General features: G+C 39.8%; 1 protein-coding gene and 1 non-coding gene across 5 annotated transcripts in view; one reads left to right on the top strand and one right to left on the bottom strand.

Annotated features, from left to right (window-relative positions):
* The window catches only part of LOC127792057 (uncharacterized), an 87,989-nt gene that overhangs the window by 40,727 nt on the left and 19,576 nt on the right, over positions 1-27,686 (top strand). The window contains exon 1 of one of the 4 annotated variants that reach the window (XM_052322370.1): positions 17,952-18,110. The exons of 2 other annotated variants lie outside the window; for them this stretch is intronic. The gene's annotated coding sequence lies outside the window, so the exon portion shown is untranslated. Of the gene's footprint in view, positions 1-17,951; positions 18,111-27,686 lie in introns of those variants that run through there. One more of the 4 variants, XM_052322372.1, reaches the window with a different exon arrangement.
* Positions 18,862-18,935, bottom strand: TRNAN-GUU (transfer RNA asparagine (anticodon GUU)). The gene has a single exon. It is a non-coding gene; the product is annotated as a tRNA-Asn (tRNA).

Here is a 27,686-nt window from a genome sequence, read left to right on the forward strand (position 1 = left end):
GGGCATTTGGCTTGAAGACATGCCCGGGACCTCCACTCTCGCTTTTGTGCCACCATCGGCTATACCTGAGGACACCTTACAAGTTGAGGAGGAAGAGGGCAGTGAGGAAGAGAACGAGGGCCCCGAGGAAGAAGAGGGGAAAACTCTAAGGAGTATGGTCTTTCTTGGTTATTCTTCCTCTGAGGGTAGACCCCCAGAATCGTAGAGATTGCCTTTTAAATTATCCATGTAAGTGGTTGACTTTTACTTTTATCTCTTATTTTGCAGACGACATGAATATATTCAAGGAACAAACGCTTAGACGACGTGGTAGGAATTCACGACAGGCTGGCGAGCAAGATCGATAACCTCCTCCTCAAGCATCCCATGGCTTGTCACAAAAGCCTCCGTCTGACACTCCAGACCCCAGCCTTCTTCCTCCGCCAGTTCCTAGCTCGTCTCGAAGGGGCCTAAAATGAAGAGGTCTGAGACGGGTGCCTTGCCCAACCTTTCTTATCCTGAACCCTCGATTCCCACCTCGGACGTTTCCATGTTAGACCCTCCTGCCCTCGAAGTTTCCATTGGGGAACAAAATCCAACTGATGCATCTGGCTCATGAAGGAATGGGACTGACACCTCTCGTTCTTCTTTTGGCAGTGAGCTCGATTGAATCAGGGAGAAGAGTCGTCAACCTTTTGTTCCCTTTCGTAGGGATCGACAAAAGCTAAAAGCTGAGCTCCCGGACTTTCAGCCTATTCTTCCTCCCATTGCTGAGCCCAGATGAAATCCCGTGACAATTCCTAACAGCACTCGAGTGAGGGGTGACCACTTCCATGTGCAGCCATGGCTGATTGATTCAGACTCTGTAAGAGACCCAAGGGTTGGTGCTAGGATGATATATGCTACCGTGCTCCCTCACGATGAGCAGAATTTTTTTTGGCAACTGGCCTAGCGTTGCCAACTCTCCCGAGCAAAAGATTATTGAGGTAGGATGCCTTTATTGTGCCTATATGTCATATTTTCCGTCTGACTTGGTTGTTGGTCTTCTAATGCACTGTTTGCACCCAGGGGGTTCAAGGGTTGGTGATATCCAACGCTATCGGGAGAGCTTATCATCATCGGGAAGAACAAGAGAAAGCAGAGGCAAGAGAGAACATGATAAAGTGGAGGGATCACAAGCGTTGCTACCAAGAAGATATTAGAAAGCTGAATCGAGAGGTAGAAGACATGCGCTCTAAGCTGGCGGAAGCTGATAGTGAATCATCAATCATAAAGGGGGAGATAGAGGAGCTCCGAAATAGCAAAGAATTACTGACGAGAGAGCTTTTAGGAGTTAAGGAAACCCATGAAAACCTTTTGCAAGAGCATTCCTTGAGGGTAGATGAGCTTGCCCATTAGAAGAAGCAATATAGGTCGCTCAAGGATCGAAGAAAGGAGGAGATTTCGGCAGCACAGGAGAAGGCTGTGAGGGATTATCACCTTTCAACGGACTGCCAAGAGAGAAAGATCAGCTATGGGGGTTACTTTACGAAGTATGGATTCTATCTCGCACGCTGGCACCTAGAATCAAAACGTCTAGGAGAACAGTTCCCTGAGTTGGTCTATACTGATGAGGTTGAGGAGTCTAATGTTCCTGATTGGCGAAGATATAATGATCCTGACCCCACGAGTTCCAAGGCTTATTTGAATGTTCATTTAGTTGATAATCTAGAGAACTTGTCGGGCCCGTGGGAGCCGTACGCCTTTGCCTCAGAGGAAGTGGAGATGACAGATGCCCTACCTACAGTTGATGACACAATTATTGCATCTCGGGCTAAGGAGAAGGAGAGGCCCCATCTTCTCCGAGTAGTGGTGCTCCCAACTCTGGCAGGAGAAAGCGAACTTAGAGTAGATCCTCTCCTTTTCTTTTCTTTTTTTTTTTTAAGTGTAGTAACTCTTTCTCCGTTGAGTGTAGTATCTTTTATTTGCATAAATAAGATTTGTCTCTTAACAATGGCTGCATCTCGCTGGTTTTCTTTATTATGGCTGCCCATAGAGGGTCGGGGATTTTAGGTTTTTGCTGCCACAAGGTGGACTATGGGCGTTCAAGCCCTTAGCGTCCTTTGGCAATTTCTTGACCTCTCGCTATCAAGCCAGGTCAATTAAATAGACTGGCGGGATAGCCCGTGATTTCAATATTGGCGAGTTGTGATAGACGTATTTGTTACTTCACTAGGCCGGGCCACTTGGCTTTAAGGCAGGGCAATATTTACCGGGCCAATTGAGCCGTGCTTTTCTCATGGTGCATTGCGTGGCAGGGCCTTATGTATTGCTATCGGGCTTAGTAAAGAAACCTACTAGCGGGATATTAGTTACTTGCCAATTTTGATTTTTTCACTTCCAGGCAAGACTTGTCATACTGCTTTTCTCATGATTTTTTCACCTTTACCAGACATTGACTTTCATTATTTTTTCTTGCATAGTTGAAAATCTCTGGGAGATAACCTATTACCCCATCACCGAAGGGATGATCCTAGATTTTCTCGAAAGCAAAGGACCTTCTATCTGAGCCAAATCGAAGAAGATGGCTAAGAAGGCCCCCAGGACCCCCCAGAGTAAAGGACCCCCCGCAGCCTCCATATCAAAGAAAATGGTGATGGAAGACCCTAGGACTTTCTAGGAGGCCCCAATGGGCCATGCCAAAGCTCGCCTAAAGAGTCCTTCCAAGTCCCGGGCTTCGAAGAATAGGAGGGACTCCCAACCTACTCAGCAACCAACCGCAACACCTACCTCATCTCAAGACCCATCTGAAAGTGATAATGAAACCATCACCCAGGCACTTGAAGTAGCTAGAGTGGAGGCTCCGAGGAGTCAGCCTTCTGCAAGTATGGGGCTAACCTTAGTACACCGCACTGTTCTGATTCCCTCTATCTTTAGGTGCATACTAACGTCCCTATCACCAGAGGACCACCCAAAATTAACAGGGAGAGCTTCACTAGAGGAGACCACAATGCTATCTCTCAAGGAAATTTTGGCCCGAAGAGCGAAGCACCGAAAAGTTGAAAGTGCCTCCACCCCCTCTCTAGCTAAGATAAGTAGAGACACCAAGGTGATTGAAGCTTCCCCTAACATTTTGGCGACTTCAACTATCTCTCCACCTTCTTCTATCGAGCTTGGCGTAGACCTTTCACACCTAGCTATCTCCAACCTTCCGCTCGCCCCCAGCGATGCAGACTACTATGCCAAGGCCTTGAAGTAATATTAATCGTCTGATTTTTCTCTTCGGGATTTTTCTTAGCAAGCTCAATAATAATACCTTTCATGTCTTTTCTAGCAGTGTCTCTTGGCCTTCAGGAATTCTGTAACCCAATGAGAGTCTGACCATCTAGCTCACTTTGCGATTTTGGATTCTGAAGTCCGGAGGCTTCGGGAGTCCGAGGCCTTATCTTCTAAGGTAGTAGACCTCGAGCATCACATGTGCATTCTCGATAAATCCATTGAGTTGGCTTGAGAGGAGGCGAAGCTTTCCAACGAGGCCGAGGCCCAGGCTCGCCAAGAGCTGGAGCTAGCGCATAATGGGATGTTAGAAGCTCATCAAGCCAACTCCAAGCTCGGGGAGGAGCTGGATGCCGTGAAGGCCACTAATGAGAAACTCAGGGAAAATGCAAAGAAGCTATCCACGGAGCTGAAGGAGAGCAAAAAGAGCCAAGCCAAAACCATGGAGTCCTATGCTCGGTGTAAGGAAGCTCTCCAAGCAGCTAACGCAAAGCTCTGATCTACCCTTGAAGATACCCGCGTGGCCTTTTAGAAGGGTTGCGAGGAATTTCAAAATTTTGAGGCTTATGCTGCAGAGCTAGAAGGGGTCCTTCGCAGTGGATTCGAGTATATGATGAAACTCGCGAATGAGCGCTTTCTGAACCTGGACGTGGACTCCATTATTTTTATGTTTCAACTGCCTTGTCTTCTTTAGAATAGGTGCCTTTGTATTTGTAAACGTAATATCTTAATGAAATTCAATGCCGGCATTTTCTTCTTTCTGTGCTTATTTGTTTTTTCAAACTTACAAAATTTTTGCATTTCTTTGTAAAGATCCGGCGCTAACTAACCATTCTTTGGGGGAAGCTAAGTGTCCCCCCCCCCCCCCCTTTTTTGGCCGCGCTTAAATGTGTTGGAATTTGATTCGATAGGTAGGGGGCCCCGATGATCAGATCTGGTCCTCTCTCTTTTCTTTTATCGAGGTTCGAGGCCCCTGAGGATCACATCTTATCCTTCTTCTTTTTATCGGGGTTTAAGGCCCCCAAGGATCACATCTGATCCTTTTTCCTTTTATCAAGGTTTGAGGCCCTCGAGGATCATATCTGATCCTTCTTCTTTTTATAAGGGTTCGAGGCCCCCAAGGATCACATCTGATCCTTCGTCTTTTTATCGGGGTTTGAGGCCCCTGAGGATCACATATGATCCTTCTTCTTTACTTGGGGTTTTAATACTCTAAGGTTAACCTCATTTTTTGGTCAAGGATGGTCCCCTAGAATTTTCTGCTGTGAGGAACTGAACTGTTGGGAGAAAAATATGAATTTATTTCAAGAGTCATAACAATAAGAAACATTACTGATAAAATTTTCTCAAATTTTGCACATGCCAAGTATTCTTGATGGATGTGCCTTCCAAGGTTTTGAGTCTATAAGCACCCAGACTGAGGGCTTCCACTATTCTGTATGGGCCTTCCCAATTAGGTGTCAACTTGTTCACCTCCCAAGTGCTTCTGATGTCTACTCGCCGCAGCACCCATTCTCCAGGCAGAAAACTCCTTGCCTTAACCTTTCAGTTGTAGTACCTCTCAATACGTCGATTGTAAGCTGCATCTCAAACCCTCACTTGGTCACGGAGTTCATCCAGGAGATCCAAGTTGTTTCTTAGATTTTGTTCATTCGACTCTGAATCAAAAAGCTCCACTTTGAAGGTTGGTATCCCTATTTCCACAGGGATCAGAGCTTCCGAACCATAACATAAATTGAATGGAGTCTCGCCTATAGATACCTTCGCCATGATTCGGTAAGACCATAAGATACTTGGTAATTCATCTACCCAACTTCCATCTGCTTTATCCACATGAGCTTTTAATCCATGTAATAAGATTTAGTTAACGAGCTTAATCTGGCCATTAGCTTGCAAATGTGCCACCGAAGTGAAATGCTGCCTTATCCCTAACTTTTGGCACCACTCCTGCATTGATCGGTCAGTAAACTGAGTGCGTTGTCCGAAATTAAGACTCGAGGGATTCCAAACCGGCAGACCACATTCTTCCACAAAAATTGCTTTACAGGTCGAGTAAGGACACAACCGGCCATATGGTAAAGACATCTCAACCAACTGGCTAAACCTATTGTTCAACAAAGATTCTCCAGATTCCTCGGCATCAATCATCGCTCCGAGGATCATGGAGATAAGGACTATCCCGAACCCCTCGAAAACGATTACCATATCCATATCTTCAAGATCATGGCTCCGCAAGGGAAGGGATCAAGATCCCGACGATTCGAAAAGGGAATCCTTATCTTAACAAGAGGATAAAAAGAAGGGAACCAAGACGAGTAAGGGGACCTTTTTTCCTCTATTTTTCCTAAGTTTTCTACTATATACTGAAAAATGGGGGATAAACCGGTATACTAACTTGATCGTCTGAGTGATCATGGGGGAGCAAGTCCCCGACTTCATCTTTTATAGGTACATGGACTGAGCAAAAGGGCAAGGAGTAACTAGATGTGTTAATGTAACAGTTGGTGAATGAACTAGGTTGGAGGTTCGTTGGCATCTATTGCTGGCTTTGACCAACTGGTTTGAATCCCTCGTTATCATTGGCCAATAATACCTCTACCAAAGAGCCTTTTGGCTAAGGGTTCAGGTCCAATATGACTCCCACATATCTCCTCGTGGATCTCCCTCAAAATGTAGTTAGCTTCCCGAGGCCGAATACACTTCAATAAGGGTTGCGAAAATGACCTCTTATAGAGCTCCCCATCGACTATCACAAAGTTTCGAGCCTTCCTCTTGACTTCTCGAGCTTCTGAATTGTCTTCAGGAATTTTTCCCTTATTCAAGTATAAGAGCAAGGGATCCACCCAACTGGGTTCGACATCCACACACATCTATTCGACTAACTGCTCAATGCTCTTCTACGATAAAGACTCAATTCAGATCTCTCGAGAGGTTATGGGAAGAGAGGACTAAGCGATCTGGGATAAAAGATTTGCTTCCATATTCATTACCTGAGGAACATACTCCACTTTCATTGACTGAAAACGTGCCATCAGCTCCTTGACCATAGCCAAATACATCGCCATGTGCCCTTCACGAGCTTCGTATTCTCCATTCACCTATTGTACCACCAGATTGAAATCCAAACTCACTTCGATTCGTTGTGCTCCCAACTGCTCAGCCAATCTCAACCCTGCTAACAGGCCTTGTATTTAGCTTCATTGTTGGATGCTCAGAACTCGAAATGTAAGGCATAGGGCCAGGTCTGCCCCTTAGGACTTCTGATCATCAATCATGCTCCACTGCCACCCAAGGTCGAGCTTCCATCCATAGTTAACACCCATGGATTTTGGTCGTGTTCCAAAAACTCCCAAAGTTTGACTCTTTTGGTGATAAAATCTGCCAGTGCTTATGCCTTGATAGCCGGCTAAGGCCTATACTCAATATCGAACGTTGTGAGCTCTACCACCCACTTCAACATTCTTCTTGAGAGTCCACCTCCTAAGCACCTGCCTCAAATGTTGGTTAGTGAGCACAATAATAGTGTGAGCATGAAAGTAGGGTCGAAGTTTCCTTGTCGAGATTATCAAGGCGAAAGCTAACTTCTCCATGGGGGAATATTGAACCTCAGCTCTGGTTAACCACTTACTAGCGTAATAGATAAGCCTCTGCCTTTTGTCCTCTTCTCGAACCAGCACCAAACTTACAGCCTCTTCAGCTACCACCAAATAAAGATATAGTGGTTCCCTCTACTGAGGCTTGGTGAAGATCGGAGGCGAAGCCAGATGCTCCTTTAGCTTTCTAAAAGCTTCTTGACATTCATCATCCCAAATAAATTTCTTTTCCTTCGACAGAGCTTTGTAAAAAGGAAGACCCTTCTCCGTTGATCGAGAGGGGAATCTTCTTAAGGCCATCATTCTTCCTATTAGGCTCTGAATTTTCTTGATGTTCTACAGGGCTGACATGTTTAAAATGGCTTTAACCTTCACTGGGTTCACCTCAATCCCCCGGTGATGGACTATATAACCCAAGAATTTTCCTACAGAAACTCCAAAAGCATATTTGATAGGATTAAGCTTTACATGAAACTTACGAAGAGTTTTGAAGCATTCTTCCAAGTTAGTCGGATGATACTCAACAACTAAGCATTTCACTAACATGTCGTCTACATAAGCCTCCATGTTTCTGCCCAGTTGATGCTGGAAAAGCTTATTCACCAGACGCTGGTAGGTGGCCCCAGCATTTTTCAACCCGAATGGTATTACTGTGTAACAGTAGGTTGCTTTATTAGTGATGAACGTCATTTTTTCCTGGTCCTCGGGGTGCAGCAGAATCTGGTGATATCCTTGAAAGGTGTCTAGAAAACTCATCAGTAAACAACCTCCTGTTCCATCGATCAAGGCATCTATCCGAGGAAGGGAGTAACTATCCTTCAGGCAAGCCTTATTAAGGTCAGTGAAGTCCATGCAAAGCTTCCACTTGCCTTTTCCTTTAGGCACCAACACAACATTTGCTAACCAATCAGGATAATCAACCTCCTGAATGTATTGCACCTTTATCAGTTTCTCTACTTCCTCCTCAATCACTTTAGCCCTTTCTGGGCCAAAACTTCACTTCTTCTATTTGATAGGTTGGAAACCTGAGCGTATTCCCAACCTATGCGTCATGACGTTCAGGTCCACCCCCGGCATGTCTTGAGTTGTCCATGAGAAGATATCCGCATACTGTCATAGGAGGGCTACAATTTGACTCCTCAGGGGGTCTTTCAGCTCAACACTTATCTTTATACATCAATCAGGATTATCTTCCCTCAAAGGTACCTTCTGGAGCTTATCGATTGGCTCTACTACCTTCAGATCTCCCAACCCTTCCAATAAGAAACTCACGGCTGGCAGGGGTCCCCCCATTTTTCCTCCTTCTAAATCCCTTTTATGACTAGAAGATTCTCCTCCATCTTCCCTCATGGGGTCTCTGCATCCCTCGCCACACCTATGGATGCCATGTAACATTCCCGAGCTAAACGTAAATCTCCTCGCACTTCCCCTACCCCATTAGTTGTGGGGAATTTCATCATCATATGATAAGTGCTAGGGATAGCCTGAAGAGCATCGAGGTTAACCTTCCAAGAATTATGTTATAAGCTGCAGGCACATCTACCACCAAGATATCCGGCATGACCCAAGAGGTTCGGGAACCCTTTCCCAAAATCAACAGAAGCTGAATAACTCCATCATAGTACATTGCTTCTCCATCAAATCCGACCAAGGGGACACGAGCCAGTCTCAGCTACTCCATTCGGTATCCCATGCCTAAGAAGGCTTGCCTGTACAAGATCTTTGAAGAACTGCCCAAACTACTAGGATTCGTCGAAGCTCCCACTTTCCAAGTTCGGTTATTATCATCAATGGATCGTTTTGGTTCGGATACCCTAGGAGGTCGTTATTTGAAAAGGAGATCGTCTCCCCTCTTCTTAACCTCTTCACCCCCGAGACCCGGTTCACTCTCGAGTCCTTCTCACCCCTCATTCCTAGGACTTTCCCTATCGCAAGGGTATGGAACACCAGAGGTTAGGGATGATCTTCTCCCGCTTGCGGTGGCCTCTCCCTCTGATGCAAATTTCGAATGCGATCCCATTCCTCAACTCAGTCTCACCTAGGAGGAGGAGTTCACGAATGCCACTCTCGCCCCTTCAGCGGATCCGCTTCCCTGGCCACAAAACTCTTGAGAAAACCTTGATTGATGAGCTCTTGGATCTCCTCCTTTAACTGGTGGCATTCCTCTGTATCATGGCCATGATCTCAGTGGAAGCGATAGTATTTATTCTGATTCCTCTTATTGGACGATGCCCGTATAGGTAGTGGCTTCTTCAAATAGTCATTTCCTTCAATAGTGGCAAGGATCTCCGCCCTAGGAGCATTCAGGTGAGTGAAAAAGCTCAATTCCCACCAAGGACGGTGCTTCTCTTTGCGATCCTCCCTTCTAACTTCACTCTTATTCTCTTCGGAATGTTTCTTTTTCTCCTTCTTCTCAGTATATTTGGCTCTCTTCTCCTATATGACTTCCTTAGCATTAATGTACTTCATTTCCCACTAAGAATATCTGTGAATGTGAGTTAGAGTGTTTTGTCCAATGACTGAGCGAATGGGCCAGGCCTTAGGGCATTTTGGAATGCCACCATAGCGACGCTATGATCGAAGTTCTTGATACTCAAAGCCTCCATATTAAACCTCAAGACAAAATCCTTCAAGGATTCACCTTGGTTCTGCTTTAGGCTAACGAGAGCCATAGTAGATCTCCAATGCCTCTGAAAAGGCGCAAAATAAGCTATAAAACTACTCCAAAGCTACATGAAATTGGCTATTGAGTGATGGGCCAGATTTGAGTACCAGGCTTGCGTATGCCCCTCCAGTGTAGCCAAGAAGACTCTACACCACATTGCATTGGATGCGTCTTGCACCATCATATGAGAAGTAAAAAGATCCAGGTGATCCATTGGGTCGATAGTCCCTGTATAGGGCTTGATAGCCAGAATGCGAAGATGCTCAGGCAGTACCGCAACCATAATCTCCAAACTAAGGGGATGATTCACAATCGTCCCACGGGACTCCCCCTGCTTTGGTTTTAAATCCACAATCTCCTTCTCAAGCTGACGCAGCCTCCTTTCCTGCTGTTGTGTATGTGACATGCGAGAAAACTCTTCGGCTTCCCCATGTCCATCTTCCTATCCCCATACTCGTCCTCATGGGTCCGCCTTGCGTGGGCAAGATCCTTCCTCTAGTAGGGGCTCTTGCCTTCCTTCTGTTTGAGAATGATGGGCTTGTTGGTGCTGGTGGTCTAGAAAGTCGGTGAACAACTCTGTTAGACGTTGGACCTAATTCTCCAAAAGCACAATTCGATTTGGCGCGGGAGGAGGATTGTCCGGGCTACACTCCCTCCCCTACTGGCTCCTTGGGGGATTATTCTAACTCGGCTCTAGGGTAGGGTTCCCACTAGCAGCTAAAGATTGGTGCTTTCTATTTTCCATTAAGACAGGGAGAAAACTTGAACGTCAAGGTAAAGCATACTGGAGAGATAGAAAGAAAAATACCTCGACCCCACGGTGGGTGCCAAATGATAATGCGGAAGCCGATCACCTTCTCCTATCTCAGTCCATGTACCTACAAAAGATGAAGTCAGGGACTTGCTCCCCCGTGATCACTCCGACAATTAAGTCAGTATACCGATCTATCCCCTATTTTTCAGTATATAGTATAAAACTTAGGAAAAAAAGAGGAAAAAAAGGTCCCCTTACTTGTCTTGGTTCCTTTCTTTTTATCCTCTTGTTAAGGTAAGGATTCCCTTTTCGAATCATTGGGATCTCGATCCCTTCCCTTGCAGAGCCATGATCTTGAATATATGGATATGGTAATCGTTTCCGAGGGGTTTGGGATAGTCCTTATCTCCATGATCCTCGGAGCGATTATTGATGCCGAGGAATCCAAAGAATCTTTGTTGAACAATAGGTTTAGCCAGTTGGTTGAGATGTCCTTGCCATGTGTCCTTCCCAAACTCGAGCTGGATGGCGACTTTAGATTGGTCCCCCATCAAACACTCGTCCTTGCCATTACTAGTTGTATAGGAGTAATTATGAACTCGAAGGGTTCTCCCTCATTAGTTTCTCATAAAGCATTTATTTATAGAATGTCCATATTGTCCACAATAATAACAAATGATTTTAGAATGTGAGACACAAAATTATTTTCTTCTCACAAAGCTATTTTGCCATTTTATTCTTTTATGAAAATATTTTCTGACTCTCGAGGACATTTTTTAATTCTTCTTTTTCTTTGCTAACTTTTTCAAGAGATAATTTTAAATATTAGTTTTTCTCTTGAAGTTCATCATTTTGAGCTTTCAAAATATTCTTCTCATTTTTCAAAGAATTTGCTTCATTTTCTAAAGACAAAATTTTCTTTTTTAATAAATTATTTTTCAAACTCAATTTTTTAAAATCTTGTGTTAATTCATCAAAACTTTTTTTTTTTTGTAATTCTTCAAAAGAGAAATCATCATTTAAACTATTTGAAGATTGAGATGTTACTTCATGATCTTCATGTTGTGCCATCAAGCATAGGTTGTCATCACTTAATTCATTGCTTGATGCGGATTGGTCTTCATCACTCCAAGTTGCAAGGGCCTTCTTGAATTTCTTCTCACTTTTCATAAATAATGGATATTCTAATTTGACATGTGTTGAGAAATTTGTGTTTTGATTTATGGAGAAAATAATTTTAAAAAATCTACTTTTAAGGAAATATGGTTTATTGATGATTTTCAAAATATTCTTTTATAAATAATTTTGAATTGGAAAATTCATGCTTATATACCTATATATTTCCAAATGGTAAAATATGTTCATATATCAATCGAGCATGACAAGCTTTTAAGAAAAGATTTTTTAATCGGCTAAGTATAAAATCCCTCTTAAAAATATTGCTCAATGTTGTCTTCATCGAGTGTTGAAGTGATTAAAGCAATAATGGCAAAAGTTCCAACTCAAGTGTGTGCTATACAAATATATTCTTCTAAAGATTTTAATCGAGTTTGGCACTTCGTATTATCATGAGAAAATCCTTCTTACACTCAAAGTATGCCTTGAGATTATCCATGTATCTTCAAGAGCCATCAAGATTTGAGCATTTATTGAACAAAGTAAAGCGTATATTAAAAATTGACTACCGTACTTGAGTTAATTGAGTATCTCTTAATGTAAGCTTTACACATTTGTTTTTCTTATATATAAAATTATTCTAATATATATCTTAGTTTTTTTTTTAAGATAATCGAAATATGTGCTTTATGAGGCTAAATTTCAATCGATTATTAAGGATCTATCAGTCGAGTGAGTTATGCATGCTCTCTGTATCTTTTAAACTCAGTTGAGTATATTTTAAGTTAGTCGAGTAATGCTCAGACTAATTATGGATATGCTTCTGTGCTTCAAGATTCATTGAGTCTAGAGTATTTATACTCAAGTACTATATGTTTTCATTAGTCCAGGAAGTCTAGCCTATTAGTCAAGTTTGTTATATGCTCTTTATATGGCTTATATGTTAATAGATTGTTGCTTGGTCATACTCGAGTAGACTTTACATAATCAATTACATGTTTTATACAATCAATTGGTGTGCATTTCATTAGTTGAGTATCTCTATCACCCAATCAAGTAAGTGTCATATGGATTTTGAAATTTATAGCTGTTAGACGCATTCAATGCTTAACAGTTTCTACTTTTCAAATCATTAAATGCTTCTCAGACAACATGGGTTTTTTTGTATGAATTATTAATTGTTGTTAAATGCTATTAGAAACAAAAAGTGGCAATTGTGAGACAAAATGAAACATTCATTTTGAAATTTGCCACGTCAACTAACTTTAACTACAAGAAATCTATAAATAGAGGAATGATCCACTTGAAGAACACATAGAGCTACACACGCATTCTAATACTTCAAGCAAACTTCATGATCTCTATTATATTATCCATTACTGCTTCTCACAAGCTATTCATTCTAATATCTTTCTATGAGAAATTGTTTGAGAGTGAACTTCATTTAAAATCTCGTAACTCTCTCATTCAAGAGAAGAGTTTTTGTGCGTACTATTTCATTCATCCTTCTCTTGAACTGTTTGTCACAAATATATTGTAAATCTATTAAAGGTTACGCCTTATCCTTTAAAAGGTAGTGGTTCTGGATTAGCCTATTTGAAAAGCCACTATGTAAAGGTTAAACTTGAAAAAAAGAAGCAAGAAAAACTAGGTTTGTGCCATCTTTGACCTCAGATCCATCAAACTACTCAAATCCATCAAAGTAGGGTGGCCTTATGATGCTTTGACCTTCAAAGGTTTGTGCCATCTTTGGGATCCTTCTTAGGTGATTAAACCTGAAAAACAAAAACAAGGAGACCAAGCTCTAATATCAATTGTTAGGTTTGCTAAAGTATGGCACCACACACCCAAGCGAGAGGTGAATTTGGTGTTTTATAAATTACTTAAAATTTGAAAATCTTTGCTGAAAATAACGTTTTAGTGAGTTAAAATAGAAAATGTGAAATGTCAAATATAATGCTTGAAAAATATAAAGCAAGAATGATAAATGACACAAGAGATTTATAGTGGTTTGGCTTAACCCAGTCTACTCCATTACCTTAGCTCCCTACTAAGGATTTCCAAATCCATTAAAAACTCTTACTTAACCAAGTAAGCCCTCTAACATAAACTGTTAGCAATATAAATCTCCTACTAAACCTAGTAGACCCTTTAGCACACAAGCTAGGAATTACTAGAGGGAATACAATCAAGAAGATCTGAGAGTTGACACTCTCAATCACAATATCTCTCAAACAAAATACACATAGGCTAAAACAAGATAATACAATTGATATATGTAACCTTTTGAGAGAGAAAATGAAAATTTAAGCACTAATGAGAAGAATGACTACAATGGTAAGCTCTTGACACTTTATTTTCATTCACTAATATTCTCTAGTGCTTCATTGGACTATATTTATAAGCTTCTCCAAAGCTTCAAGAAAAACTAGTTGTTATTAGTCGTTTGAGCCTACAAAAACTACTCATTAAAGAAATCTGTGATGAAAAAAGTCAATAGGCTCATAGAAACGGCTGACAGGGATAAAAAGCAGTCAACTCTTTAGCCTTTAAATTTAAAAACATGGTTTTGATCTTCAAGGCTATATGAGCAACTTTGATGGATCATATACAACAATTTCTTTTGACAATAACAACTTGGTTTTCCAAATGCCATCAAGGATAATGAAAACTTATTTTGGCATTTTCAGTATGGTGCTTAATTATAGAGGTTAAAATAATTTAGCTGCACTTATAGAAAATCATTTTATAAAAGATGGATGCATAATATTTGATTAATCAAATGAAGTTTTTCATCATCAAAACAAAATCGAAGAGAAAAACACCAACATAAAAGTCAAAGCAAAGAGTGGGGGGCTAGCTAGTGTTGTGCCATAGATGTCAAGCGTCCACCTTAGCACATTTTTCAAAAAAATTTCTACAAGAGTCGCAAGCTAGAAAAATTGCTTTGGGATAGCCCTAAGAGACACATGCAAGGTAGGACGTGTGGGGTAACCTATGTTAGGTTTGAATAGCAATGGCACTAATACTCAAGAGGGGGGTGAATTGGGTTGTTTTAAAAAATTGATTGAACTTAAAAATCTTTTTGATGAAAAACAAGATTTTAGTGAAAGTGAGGATTATTGAAATATTTGGAACAATAAATGAAAGGAAAAGTACAAGTAAAGAAGATACACAACGATATATAATTGTTCGGCTTAAACCAAGTCTAATCCACTACCTTAGCTCCTTACTAAGGATTTTTCCACCAATCCACTAAAAAACCTCATATCTTTTTGGATAGGCCCTCTAGCAACAAGCTAAGAATTTACACCCTCTTGCTTATCCAAGCAAGCCCTCTAGCAACAAGCTAGGTATCAAAATCCTCTTGCTTAAACAAGCAAGCGCTTTAGCAATCTTGCTAGGAAAATCAAGAATAATAAAAAATGAGAGCATCTAAGAGTAGACACTCTTAGTTACAAGATCTCTCAATATAAACGAAAGGCTTGAACAAGATAATACAAATGATAAACAAAGCCTTTAGAGAGAAAATGAAGAAAAAATGAAATAATGAAGCACTTGAAAAATAAACACTTGTAAGCTGGTAATAATCTCTCTTAGTTATCTTGAATCATCCCTTTGGTCTCTATTTATAGAGCATCTCGAGATCTTTGAAGAATATGGTTGTTGGTAGTGGAAAAACCACTTTGGACGAGTGGGCGAACTAGCCGTTACATTCTGTCTGTGATGAACCGGTCGACAGCTTCATTCAACCAGTCGACAGGTTAGTTCAAATATTTTAACACCAGTCGAGAGGTGGATCAAGGCGGCCGACAACTACTTCAGATCGGTCAACATGTCGTGATACAGAGGCGGTCGACAGCAAACAACAGAAAGCATGTCGAGCAACCGGTCGACAGGTTGGAACAAACAGTCGACAGATTAGAATATATATTAGAATTGCTTGATGATAGCATGTATACATTAGAACATATTCTAATTTTTATTTTACCTTCCATTAAAATGTCCTCATTTTCTTTAATTTATATTTTACCTTCCATTTACTTTAATACATAAATGTAAATAAGAAAGTACCCCCCATTTGAATTCAATAAAATTATCTAAAAAATAAAAAATCATAACAATAAGAAAATAGAATTTTAGTTTTAGTACAAATTCGAGATTTAATAAGTTTACCACCTCCAAAATACATGCTTTCTATTTCTTGAAAAATTCATTAAAAATAATTTTAACACCAATGAATGTTAGTTATTAAAATACCGGGAAATGATTTTTCAAAAAGAAAATATTTTTTTATATGTCTCCTTATAATGCACTAACCTTCTAGACTTAAAAAAATAGGGTTTTGCAAATCTTGATTCTTGGAATTCATTTGGTTTTCATTTTCACAAAGTAATACATGATATTGAAATTGATTTAGATTGAAAACTATAAGCTTGACTCGTGACTTAGGGATAAAATAAAGTATTATTTTTCATCATCAAAACTAAGTATAAGGGTAAAACATCAGCGCGCATAAGGCAGTTTGGACGGTATATCTTGGGAACCCTCGCAAATGTACAACTACATGGGTATACCTAGCAGATGTGCGGCCGTGCACGTGGAACCCCAATGATTCCATATGTCATGGCTTGTAACCACGCATGCGGAGCCCTTGAGATGCATTGGCACGGACGTTTTTCCTTAACCCCCAGGGTTTCCTAATAACCCCCAGAGTTCCCATTAACTCCCGAGATTCACATTTTACCCTAGAATGACATATTTTTCTTTGAAAACACTCAAATTAACACAAGAATTTCACCAAGATAAGTTGTGTAGAGGCTAAGAACTTACTCCTGCAACTTGTCGTAAGGCTTACCATCTCTTGGAGATCCCCTAGGTCACAAGGATCTCTGGGAGGGGATTCCTCCTAAGCCCATTTAACTCAACATGGGAGGAGTGTCACCCTAGTCAATTGGCACGTGTCCTTCTAGTTACTGTGCCACCAATACCTAGCAATACCTTTCATGCATTGGGAAAAGGACCCTTCTAGGGCACCTCCATGCCCAAGCAATATTCACTGCATTTTCTACTCTTTTTTTAGACTAACTTGAGCGTCTGGGGGGATGCATGGGTGAGCAATTCTCGCGTGCCTTCTAACTTGGTCTTTATTGTTTTCTTAAGCATGAATTTTTTATTGTTTGTACAATAAATTATTACTTTTGTAGTTTACTCACTATTTGAAATAAAAACAAATATTTTCCAAAACCCAATTCGATCCTCTCTTGGGTTGCCTCATTACTTGGGCCAACAAAAAGAAATCATAGTACTGATCCAAAAGAAAATACCAATAGACTTAGTGTTTGTTCAAGATCTACTCGACGAACTAAAGTATCAAGAAAATAATTTATTGATTTGGCTTTCTATGGTAGCTATACCTAGATATAAGAAGGAATTTTATACATAACATTGATGATGGTGATTGTGATGATGAAGATGATAGTGAGTGTGAATGTGGTTATTGAAGAGAGATTGAGAGCTAGGCAGAGAGAGAAGAGATTGAAAGTAGGAATGGTTAGGTATTATATGGGTAAAATGTGTTATGCTATTACAACTTGCAAATTATTGGGGTTTTACTCCAAACCCACACATATACGCGTCGGCACATTTAAAGAGTTTAAATGGGTGTTTCATGCCCAAACACTACCCATTTGCCATCCCTACCTCTACCTTGTTTTATTTAAAAAGAAAAATTGTGAGTTTCACTTTAACCAAAGTCTTTTTCTCCTTAACCAAGTCTCTTCTCCCTCCTTATTCTCTCTCTTCTAGTATCTTTTGCCTTCTCCTTTATTCTCATACAAGGTACTATGTTGATCTCAAATCTAAAAATCACTTAGACCATCGTTATAAAAGACGTTTCATAGACACCCAATCCATGCTCCATGTGAAAATTTGCTTAGGAGTCATCCAATGAACTTGTTTCTTAAATTTTAATAACATTTGTAGTTGAAATCTATTTATTCATTTTCGTCATCTTGCCTCAATTAAATTTTAAGAACATCTGTACTTGAGTTTGCATGAAAAAATAATATTTTATTTATTATTTCACCAATTGTGTTCCTTTTTACTTACTTTTAAAAATTTTAAATGACCACAAATTCATCAATCTTGACTAGATGAGAAGATGTTATTTATATGGTCCATTTTATTTACACTAAATATGTGTCTTGTTTTGATCTAGTGATGACTTATTACATAATTCATTTTTGCGTTTGAATACGTATTATGTGATATCAAATCTGAAAAACACATATCAAAACTAAGCATCCAATCCACAGACAGAAAAGATAAATTGTTAGCACATTTAGTTTCTAAATAGGACATTTATGTACGAAATAAGATGAAAAACATCTTGTTTTTGAAATTTTAAAATGCAAAATGAACAAATGTACACTAAAACAAAGGAAGCTTGCCTTTATCAAAAGCAAACTGGACTTATTTGTTCATTAGCCAGCGTCAACGTCAACAGTCGCAGAGCTGCACCCAATAGAATGGGATGATAACCAGCCCCTGGGCCGTGAGAATATAAAAGAATTAACACCTTTAACTAGTATATTAAATCACCTGTCCTTCTGTTTACTCCTCTGCCTCTCTCTCTCTCTCTAGACAAACCCAAAATCCAAATGTTGAGGCCAAGGAATGGAATGTGAAGGACTCTCAATCTGAGTGGAGTGTACCGATCGCTGCGTCCTCAACACGGCCGGCGGCGGTAATCCTTACACTCCATCTTCATGCCTTTATGTGTTATAATTCTACTACAGTATGTGCATATATATATATATATATCTTTCTTTCTCCTCTTTTTGGATGGTTTTTATGTTTTTGCTTACAAATGCATATATATATATATGTGTGTGTGTGTGTGTGTGTGTGTGTGTCTTTGGGTTGAATCGATAAATGTTTCTTTCTTTGTAGTTGTTTTGAGTTGTGATCTCATCTATCAGATGGATGGATCGTCTTTATTTGTTTTACTTTTTTATTGTTTAATCTTGTTACCCAGTTTATTCGTAAGTTGGGTAAAACGGGAAAGGTGAAATGAAGTCCTACGATCGGTGTGGGAGGGTGGGTCCCACATGACGATGTGAAAATACAAATATGGGTAACGTTTAGGGTTTATTATTATTTCTTATTGATCATGATGCCAGGCTTTAATTTTAAAGTAGTATAGAAATTTACGAACTCTAATTGCCAAAGTGTTGCTTACTGCATGTTAAAATAAAATTTATTTATTTTTTTGGGGGGATAAAATCGAGTGATGGAGTTGAGAAGCCAATTGGCTTACACAGAAAGCAATCAAAAGCCGGAGAGTGGGGCCCACCATTGTTGAGCTGATTTATGATCGGTCCGACGTTTGGAATATGAAACAGAAAGACTTCAAAGTTGACGCCGCATCGTACCCTTTTCCAATACCCTGTTTGGGAGCAAAAAGTCAGTGATGGAAAATGAATATAATTTATAGACGCTAGAAGGAGGGCTTGAACCTCCGACCTTGTGGTTAACAGCCACACGCTCTAGCCAACTGAGCTATTCCAGCTTCTTACTGCTAAGTGTCACTGTCTTTGTTTTGTAAAATAAATAATGTATTTGATATCTGTTTAGGTTTTTAGAGGTGGAAATTAGAAACTAAAAATTGTTGGAAAATAATTTAAATTAAGTATATTAGTTTAAATTAATGAGTTGGAAACCCAATAGGATTTGCCACCCAAAAGAGGCATGCATTCACAAGGAATTCCAAAAGGCATTCGTGATTTGCAAGTTTTGGAACTCAAAGGATTTAGCTTTCAAATATTAGAACATTCCTAATCAAAATACATGTATACATATTGTGGATAACAGTATTTTGATGAAATATTATAACATTGTTACATAAAGTAATATTATATTATTAACAATATAATATAATATAAGCCGACGTGTGAAGCCAAGGTCCCTCGACATTCCCCACTATTTACTAATGAAAGGTTCCACTCACACATGAAAATTTAGCCATGCAGGCCATACCATCGCTTGGATACATAGAAGAAACAACAAGATATCTAGATTATATTTACTTGTAGGTTTCTTTTAACAACCAATTTCTGACTGTTCGTCTAGGTTGACCCAAAAGCCAATAGCTTCTAAGTGCAGAGGTGGATCTGGGGGAGGGTTGGATTGGATCTTAGTTCGTGCTAGCCTTAGCCCAGATCTATGTAAATTAATTTTTTTTTTTTTAGTTTTTGATTTGTCAACCCGTACTCCTTTTAACTAACCTGTGTTTCTCAAGCCCCAATTCAAATATGGTACCCCAAACAAAGCCCATAATTTGGCCCAAGTCAAATTTTTTTGAATTGACCCAATACCCAGACCCATCAGATCCTTCCCATTCTCTCTCTTTTCCTTCACGTTCATAGACACCATTCCTGACTTTTTTCACACTTCACAATTCACGCCTTCACTGTCTCTATTTCTTCTTAATTTATCTTTCTTAATTTCCAGCCCTTGCGTTCTAAATTCCTTGATCTGCCCCTGCCTAAGTAATAAGGAGCAATAGTGGCCTTAGATCATCCTATAGATAACAATCATGGAAACAACAATAGAAAGCCTTTCTCAACTAGAATCCATCCCCAAATGATGGGAGGAGAGACAATCTTGATGTGAAGATGGGTTGAATCATGAGTCAAAAGACAGTGCCAAAAGCACTACCAATAGGAGAATTCATGCCTTGAGAATTTTCATAATGCTTCCCATGGAAGTAACAAAGTTAATCCATTTAATAATAGTGAAAAGACACATTTAGAGCAGCAAGGCAAATGACTGGCTCGCGTCATTGTTGACGTATAACGGCCTGCCTCCTGAAGCCCCCGCTAACATAGAAGATCCGTGAGAGGGTCATTATTTGAATGATACAGAACAGTAATGCAAGCTATAAACACACACCAAACACAATACATTAGAAATCATAGCATTCTGATCACACAACATTTCAAAACCATCCTTACATAACCACTCACATCATGTACACATCTCGAGGCTACATAACATGCTTCAATTTCCAAAAACAAAACACATTAACTTGACAAAACCAAAATGACACCTAAACCCTAGTTTCAGGAGAACTCTGCACTTGAGACCATGACTCAGCGATTTGGACCCAACCCCATTGAACGTACCTGCCAACTCAAGCGGTTCCTTTACCTGGAATGATGGAAAGTAAGGATGAGTCACAAGACTCAGCAAGCTTAAGAAAGAAAGGTAATAGGTTAAGGATATAACTCTTCCCCAACATCCAATGCAATTCATGTCAATGCAACAACATATCATGCCATGTTCAACATGTGCATTAGCTCTAAATGCATAACATAAAGTAAACTGCACATAGAAGGTTATTGGGGCCCACATAAGATACACACATTGGCACCCAAGTCCCGCATGCAAACCTATTAGCAGCCCAATATAGGCTATCATATCATTATTTCTAACATGCCTTTTGTCACCTCATTTGGCTTTTCTTGTCATTTATAACATGCATTTTCCTGTCATCATAACATGTTTTTCCTGTCATTAATATACTTTTCCTATCATTAACATAATACATCATCATAACATGTTGCTGCCATGGGTTTGTTCCATGGTCTTACGCGCTTCTCTCATGTTAATCACTCTTCCTCACCATACAATGCAACACGTACAAAATGCAATGGCTTCTACAGCATAAACGTGATGTCAAGGCCCCCATAAACCAAGCATTAGGCCATGCTACGCCCACATAGGAACACACACATGCGAAATGCTCTAAATGCATATGCTCGTCTAGTATACCCAAGTTGGCTCTTACACCAGCCGGGTCATGCTAATGCGCACACTTCCCTACACACACAAAGCATGCCCCCCTAATGAATGCAACCCAATCCCCATGCGTCACATAATATCATGATATGCACAAAGTTAAGGTGAGAATCTAGTTGTACCAGCTTGCCTGACCTGTTTATCATTTATAGTAACAGTCGATAACTGATGCCTATACATCCAGCCATCGATTGCCACGACCCACGGTCGACAGTCAATAGCTTTGTACCCTATACCCTGAGACACACATAGCTAACATTAGACTTATATACTTTAGTCTTAACATCTCATAGGCTTTCCCATGACTCTTCATGCACTCAAGAACATAATCATCAAATACCATTCATGTCTTCGTCTCTTTTCATATATAGGGAACTGCCTCAACATACATATTATCGAACATTGAACTTTTCTCATTAAGACACTAAACATGACTTAATAAATTCGACCGTAGCCGACTCTCTAAGAACCTAGCCCCAACGGGTTCGGCATCATTTCCAAAGGAAGCGGAACGATACAAAGCCCCGTGACGAACGTAGTCAACAACACCAAGAAACCATTTACTTAACTTATTCCATTGACAATAGACCCATCATTAACGCATAAGTCATAGAATGGTTGCTACACGGATTTACATTATTAATGTGTGGAACCGAGTCACGATAAGAGAGGGAATAAAATATGGAAAATAACGAAGACTTTCTTAGGGATTAAAGAACGTAAGAAGAGGGTTAGGAGCTTGCTTTTAAATGGTTGATTCTCTTCCTTTTTGTACTCCCGCTGCGAAGTAAAACATTTCATCGGAAGATAGTAAGATTACGTCTCATAATAATCAAATCTGACCGCCTAAAATATATAATTTAATCATGAAAAACCCATAAACTATACATATAACACTTCCAATAATTTTACATACTTGCCTGGGTATTTTAAACACCGAATAACTCCAAAATCCCTTATTTTTCTCTTACTTTTTCCCTTCTTCTTCTTCTTCTTCTTCTTCTTCCTTTCAGCTGTTGGTGCTCTGAGTCCCCTTCTTCTCCCCCAATTTCTCTCTATTTTGGCACCAAAATGGCCAAATTTGGCCTTAAATATGAAGAAGAAGGAGGCAACTTGGCTACCAAGGCGAATGGATGGCCCACAGCATGCCACGTGGTGCGCCTAGTGGCTGCCGCGCGTCCCCACCACCTTAAGCAAAACAACGTTGTTTTGGCGCCTGGAGGCTGATTAAATTCAGCCAAAGATCCCCCATGTGCTTGCTCCCTCTCAACCTCGAACGCACCCCCACGGCCGGGATCCCTTGCTTGCACGCCACCCGCGCTGGCTGCCTCCTTACCCTATATATGCGCGAAATTAAATTTAAGGAGAGCCTCAGCCCTTTTCCTGAAATTGCACCAGCGCCCCAAAACTTCCAAAAACCAGCACCTACACCCCTTACTTCATTTTTCCCTTATTTCAATTGCACCCCATAATTTCCAAAAATCCACTAACTTAATTTATTTTATTCTTTTGTTATTTCCATTATTATTATTATTATTATTATTATTATTATTATTATTATTCCCTTAAGTCCCCAAATATTCCAATAATCACCTCAAGCACCAGAACTATCATTTACTATTTATCTCCAAAATTCCAGAATGTTACACGATGACATCAACATGAGTAGAAAAATGAATGTTAATGCCACCTCCAACTTGAGTTGCCAACCCTAACATAACCACTCAAATATGGATATATGTACTTGGTTAGAAGAAATTGAAGAATCGTTGAAGAGGAACACTAATCCAGATGCTTCAAGAGAGACCATGATAGAGAATGGTCTAGGATCATGAACCTAGTGGATATAGCTCAATAAGTACAATGATCTCAAGAGAGAGATTGAAAACCTAATTAGGCAAGGATTTACAAGAGATATATTAATGAGCGACACTTGTATAACATACCTTATAGAATCATGACCACTAGTCTCCTAAACCTCAACCCCATGCTCTACTGGACTTATGACCTTCTTTGACACTTAGGCTTGAACTCCTCTTTTCTTGTAGTTCTTGCACCATCCTAAGGAACCTCTAGATGCTGGGTCTTTGAGGATGTTATGGATTATCCTAGCAATTGGTTTCTATTTCTCAAAGGCTTAATCATCCTGGTTGCATATATCTTAATCCATATGACCTTTTCATTTCAATATACACCAATTCTGAGACATAATTATTTGTAGTATTTCTGATAAGAATCTTTCATTCTCCATTTTCAACTCTCACTAATTCTTGGTTATGTGATTGGCTTGCTAATAAAACACGGACTTGCTCCCATCTAGTCTGTCTTGCTTGGTCATTTAGGAGTCATTGGTTCTCTTAGCAGGAATCTATAATCATGGGGTATTTTGTGGCATGTACACCATCGGATTTGAATTTTTGTCTCACAGCTTGTTTTGTAGAGATCTCATTATCATCACTACATCTCCACTATGTACAACTTCTCTTTCCCTCCTCCTCAAAGGTTCTCCTTTATGGTTCGAGGTTAGCACCTCCTCAACATTAAAGTACTTCTGATTTTTCCAAAAAAGATCCACCAAGGTTAATGGGGGATTCTTTGAGAGCAAGAAGTAGAATTATTGATGTCTTACCTCATCAATTGTTGCACACCCACAACCATGCCATCGTCAAGCTAGTTGATCATAGCCTTCTTTGATTGAAATTTGGTGGTATACTATCTTTGGGTTTCATCCATTTTTACTTAACCTTGAATGAGCTGGTGCATGAATGAGTCAACTTTCGGTTGCTAATAAATTGTGTCAAGAACTAGTTGAAGTGTCAAGAACCAATTCCTGACTCCCTTTTTGAGGGTGAGAGGGAAGCCTTTGCACAACATCGCACCAATGGCTCCTTAAACTCCATGGTGTTCTTATAATAGTTTAGGTGGTCAAGATCTTGTAATCCATCATATTAATCTAGTTGTGATAACTTGAATTTTGAGGAAACTGGATCCTTTATGATCTCAAATGCAAGCAAGGGCTTTATTGAGTAACTGACCTCACAGGAGTCATCCTTCCCTTCAACTTCAGTCTCCTTTTACTTGACTTGGGCTTGCACATTTTCTTGTATCTTTTCATTTCTTTGAAGTCTGTTGAGTGTTTTGTGCTCATGTAAAGAGGGATTTCCACCTTGAATCGTTGTCAACAAGGGTTCATAATGCTCATCATCATAATTGTGTGTTCCTGGGTGAAGGAGCACAATCTCTTTGTTTGTTGCTGTTAGGAATCTAATTGCTCCATGGGGATTATTGTCATTGCCATAGTTACTCAGTCTGTGGGAGGCTTCTTGATACAACCTAGAGGAAAATTAATAAAAGGTTGGATGTGTGGGAGGAGTCCACCTCCTTGGACAGAAACTTGATTAATTTAGATAACTGATCTGATAGAATATAAGTTAATATCAAAAGATATTAGACTGAAATATTCTTCAAAGCTGCTCCAAAATACAGGGAAACCCCTATTTATAGACCCTCTCTAGGTTCTAGGACATATTGGACTATTAACAGACTAAACAAATGACATTTGACTGACTTTTGGACTGCTCTTAATTACTCAGACCCTTAATTACGAAAATCAACTTTCCAAGACTCCTTAACTGACTTATTTTCCCCAGAACCCTCCATGGACTCCATTAAAGTCTAGGCTGGAAGACTAACTTGCTACAAACATCTAGATTCCTCAATTAAAAAAAATACTAATCATTATTATCCATCAATTCCCTCCTGCCCAGCGGAACTCGTCTCTGACGAGTGAAAAGCTTGATATGTTCTATAGAGCTCTGGATTGTGGTGTTGAAGGTCTGCAGCAGTGATCCAAGTGCTTTCTGAAATTGGTTTTCCCTTCCACTTGACAAGAAATTTCTTATGACTCCCATGCCTTGTACGGACATCTTGTTCATCAATGTTGATTTGTATGCTGGAAACCTCGGATAGAACTCTTGAACGTACACTTGCACACACAAAAATTACAGAATATAGAAAATAGAACAATAGGGAAATTAAGAACAAAACAAGAACTCACAAGACACAAGGCATTATCCTAGTTCACATCACCATAAGAATGATGACCCTATGTCCAGCCTTTCAACAGAGAGCAATTCTTTCACTATTCTTGAGTGAATCAGTACACAAGAGCTTCACACGAGCACACTTTACAAAGATTACAAAGGCTATCAGAAACTAGACTTTCCTCTCCTATTTCACTCGTTTTTCTTATCCCCTAATTGCGCAATCCAACCCTCTATTTATAAAACATAGGGGCGGATCTTAAAATATTAGAACACCGGTAGTTATTGTTATAGCTTTGCCTAACTGACTCACTAACTGAAGCTTGACTGATTCTGAAATGCGTCTTTGGGCTTACTCAATGCAAACTCATAACAATCAAGAATGTCTTCAATATCTTCTCTTGCATGTTGTACCTTAGGAAGTCTAGGAGTAGGTTGCCTTGAATTTTTGTCTTCATCAGTTCCATAGTATTTGCTGAGATCCTCCACATTAAATATAGGATTGATGTTCAACTCTTTTGATAGCTCCAACAAGTAAGTATTGTTGCCCAAACGTTTGAGCACCTTGTATGGTCCTTCCTTTCTTGAATGAAGCTTTTGGTAGCCACCTTTTGGGAAATGTTCAGGCCTTAGCCTTATCATTACTTGATCTCGCTCTTAGAATTCAACATTTCTCCTGTGCACATCCACATTAAATTTGTATTGCTGGTTGTTTGTCATAATTTTCTTTTTGACTTTTTCATGGAGATCGTGAATGTGTGTAGCGCACTCTTCAGCTTCTAGGCTAGTTCTGGTTTCCATAGGTAGATGTACAAGATCAATAGGCTGTCTGGGTTTCAAACCTGTCACTATTTCAAATGGGGAATGAACTGTGCTTCTATTCATAGAATTGTTATAAGCAAATTCGGCTGTAGGTAGAATGAGATCCCATGATTGAGCATTGTCCTTTACTGGACATCTTAACAGATCACCGAAACTTCGATTAGTAACCTCCATTTGCCAGTCAATTTGAGGGTGGTAGGTGTTGGAAAACTTGAGTTTTGTTCCCATGAGTCTCCACAATGTCTTCCAAAAGTAAGATACAAATTTAGCATCTCGGCTAGAAACTATGGTTTTTGGAAGACCATGCAGCCTCATTACTTCACGAAAAAAGAGTCGAGCAATTTTAGAGGCATCTGATGTTTTCTTACAAGGAATGAAGTGGACCATTTTGGAGAACCTATCCATGACGACAAAAATTGAATCAACCCCCCTTGGTGTCTTAGGGAGTCCTAGAACAAAGTCCATGGACAATTCCTCCCATGGTGCATTTGGAACTGGAAGTGGCGTATACAATCCAGAATTTTGTTTTCTTCCTTTAGAAATTTGACAAATATGACATTGGCATATAATCTTTTCAACATCACGCCTTAAACGAGGCCAGTAAAAATGATCTTCTATCAAAATGGCAGTCTTGTCTCTTCCAAAATGTCCAGCGAGTCCTTCAGAATATAGTTCTCATACAACAAAATCTCAAATTGAGGTATTTGGTAAGCACAACCGATTTCCATAAAAGAGATAACCTTCTTTAATGCTGAAATCAGGATACTTTCCACCTTGGTCAGCTTGCAAATCTGTGTAGGTTGGTCCAAAATATTTATCACTTGAATATTCATTCTTTAATTCTTCAAAACCAACCACCTTTACTGACATGACAGTGAGCAGTGTTGCCTTTCTGCTGAGAGCATCAACTGCTTTATTCTCCACACCCAAACACTGCTTAATGACAAAGTTAAATTGCTGTAAATATGCATTCCATTTGGCATGTCTAGCATTTAGGTGATTTTGAGAATTGAGATACTTTAAAGCCTCATGGTCTGAATAGAGAACAAATTCCTTGTAGGAAAGATAGCATCTCCAATGTTTGATAGCTTGAAAAACAGCATAAAACGACAAGGTGTAGAGTGCCTTTTCTTTGCTTCATTTAACTTCTCACTGAAGAAAGTAATAGGATGCCCTTCTTGACTAAGAATTGCACCGATTCCTGTATGGGATGCATCACAAGACAATTCAAATACTTTGTCAAAGTCTGGAAATCTGAGAATTGGTGCTTCAGCCAGCAATTTCTTGATTTCTTTAAAAGCTCTGTCTGCTGCATGTGACCATGCAAAGTTTCCCCTTTTGAGGCACTCAGTAATTGGCGCCATAATGGAGCTGAAATTGAGAATGAACAGCCTATAAAAGCTAGCCAGTCCATGGAAACTTCTAACTTCACTTAGGCTGCTTGGAGTGGGCCAATCAAGTACAGATTTCACCTTTTCTGGATCAGTTTCAATGCCTTTAGAAGAAATCCCAGAAAGTTTACTCTGTCACTTAAGAACTCACACTTCTTCAAATTGATGTAGAGCTCTTCCCTTAGAGTCATCAAGACCTGCCCT

Source organism: Diospyros lotus, chromosome 15 (assembly GCF_014633365.1).
Source record: "Diospyros lotus cultivar Yz01 chromosome 15, ASM1463336v1, whole genome shotgun sequence".
NCBI lineage: Eukaryota > Viridiplantae > Streptophyta > Magnoliopsida > Ericales > Ebenaceae > Diospyros > Diospyros lotus.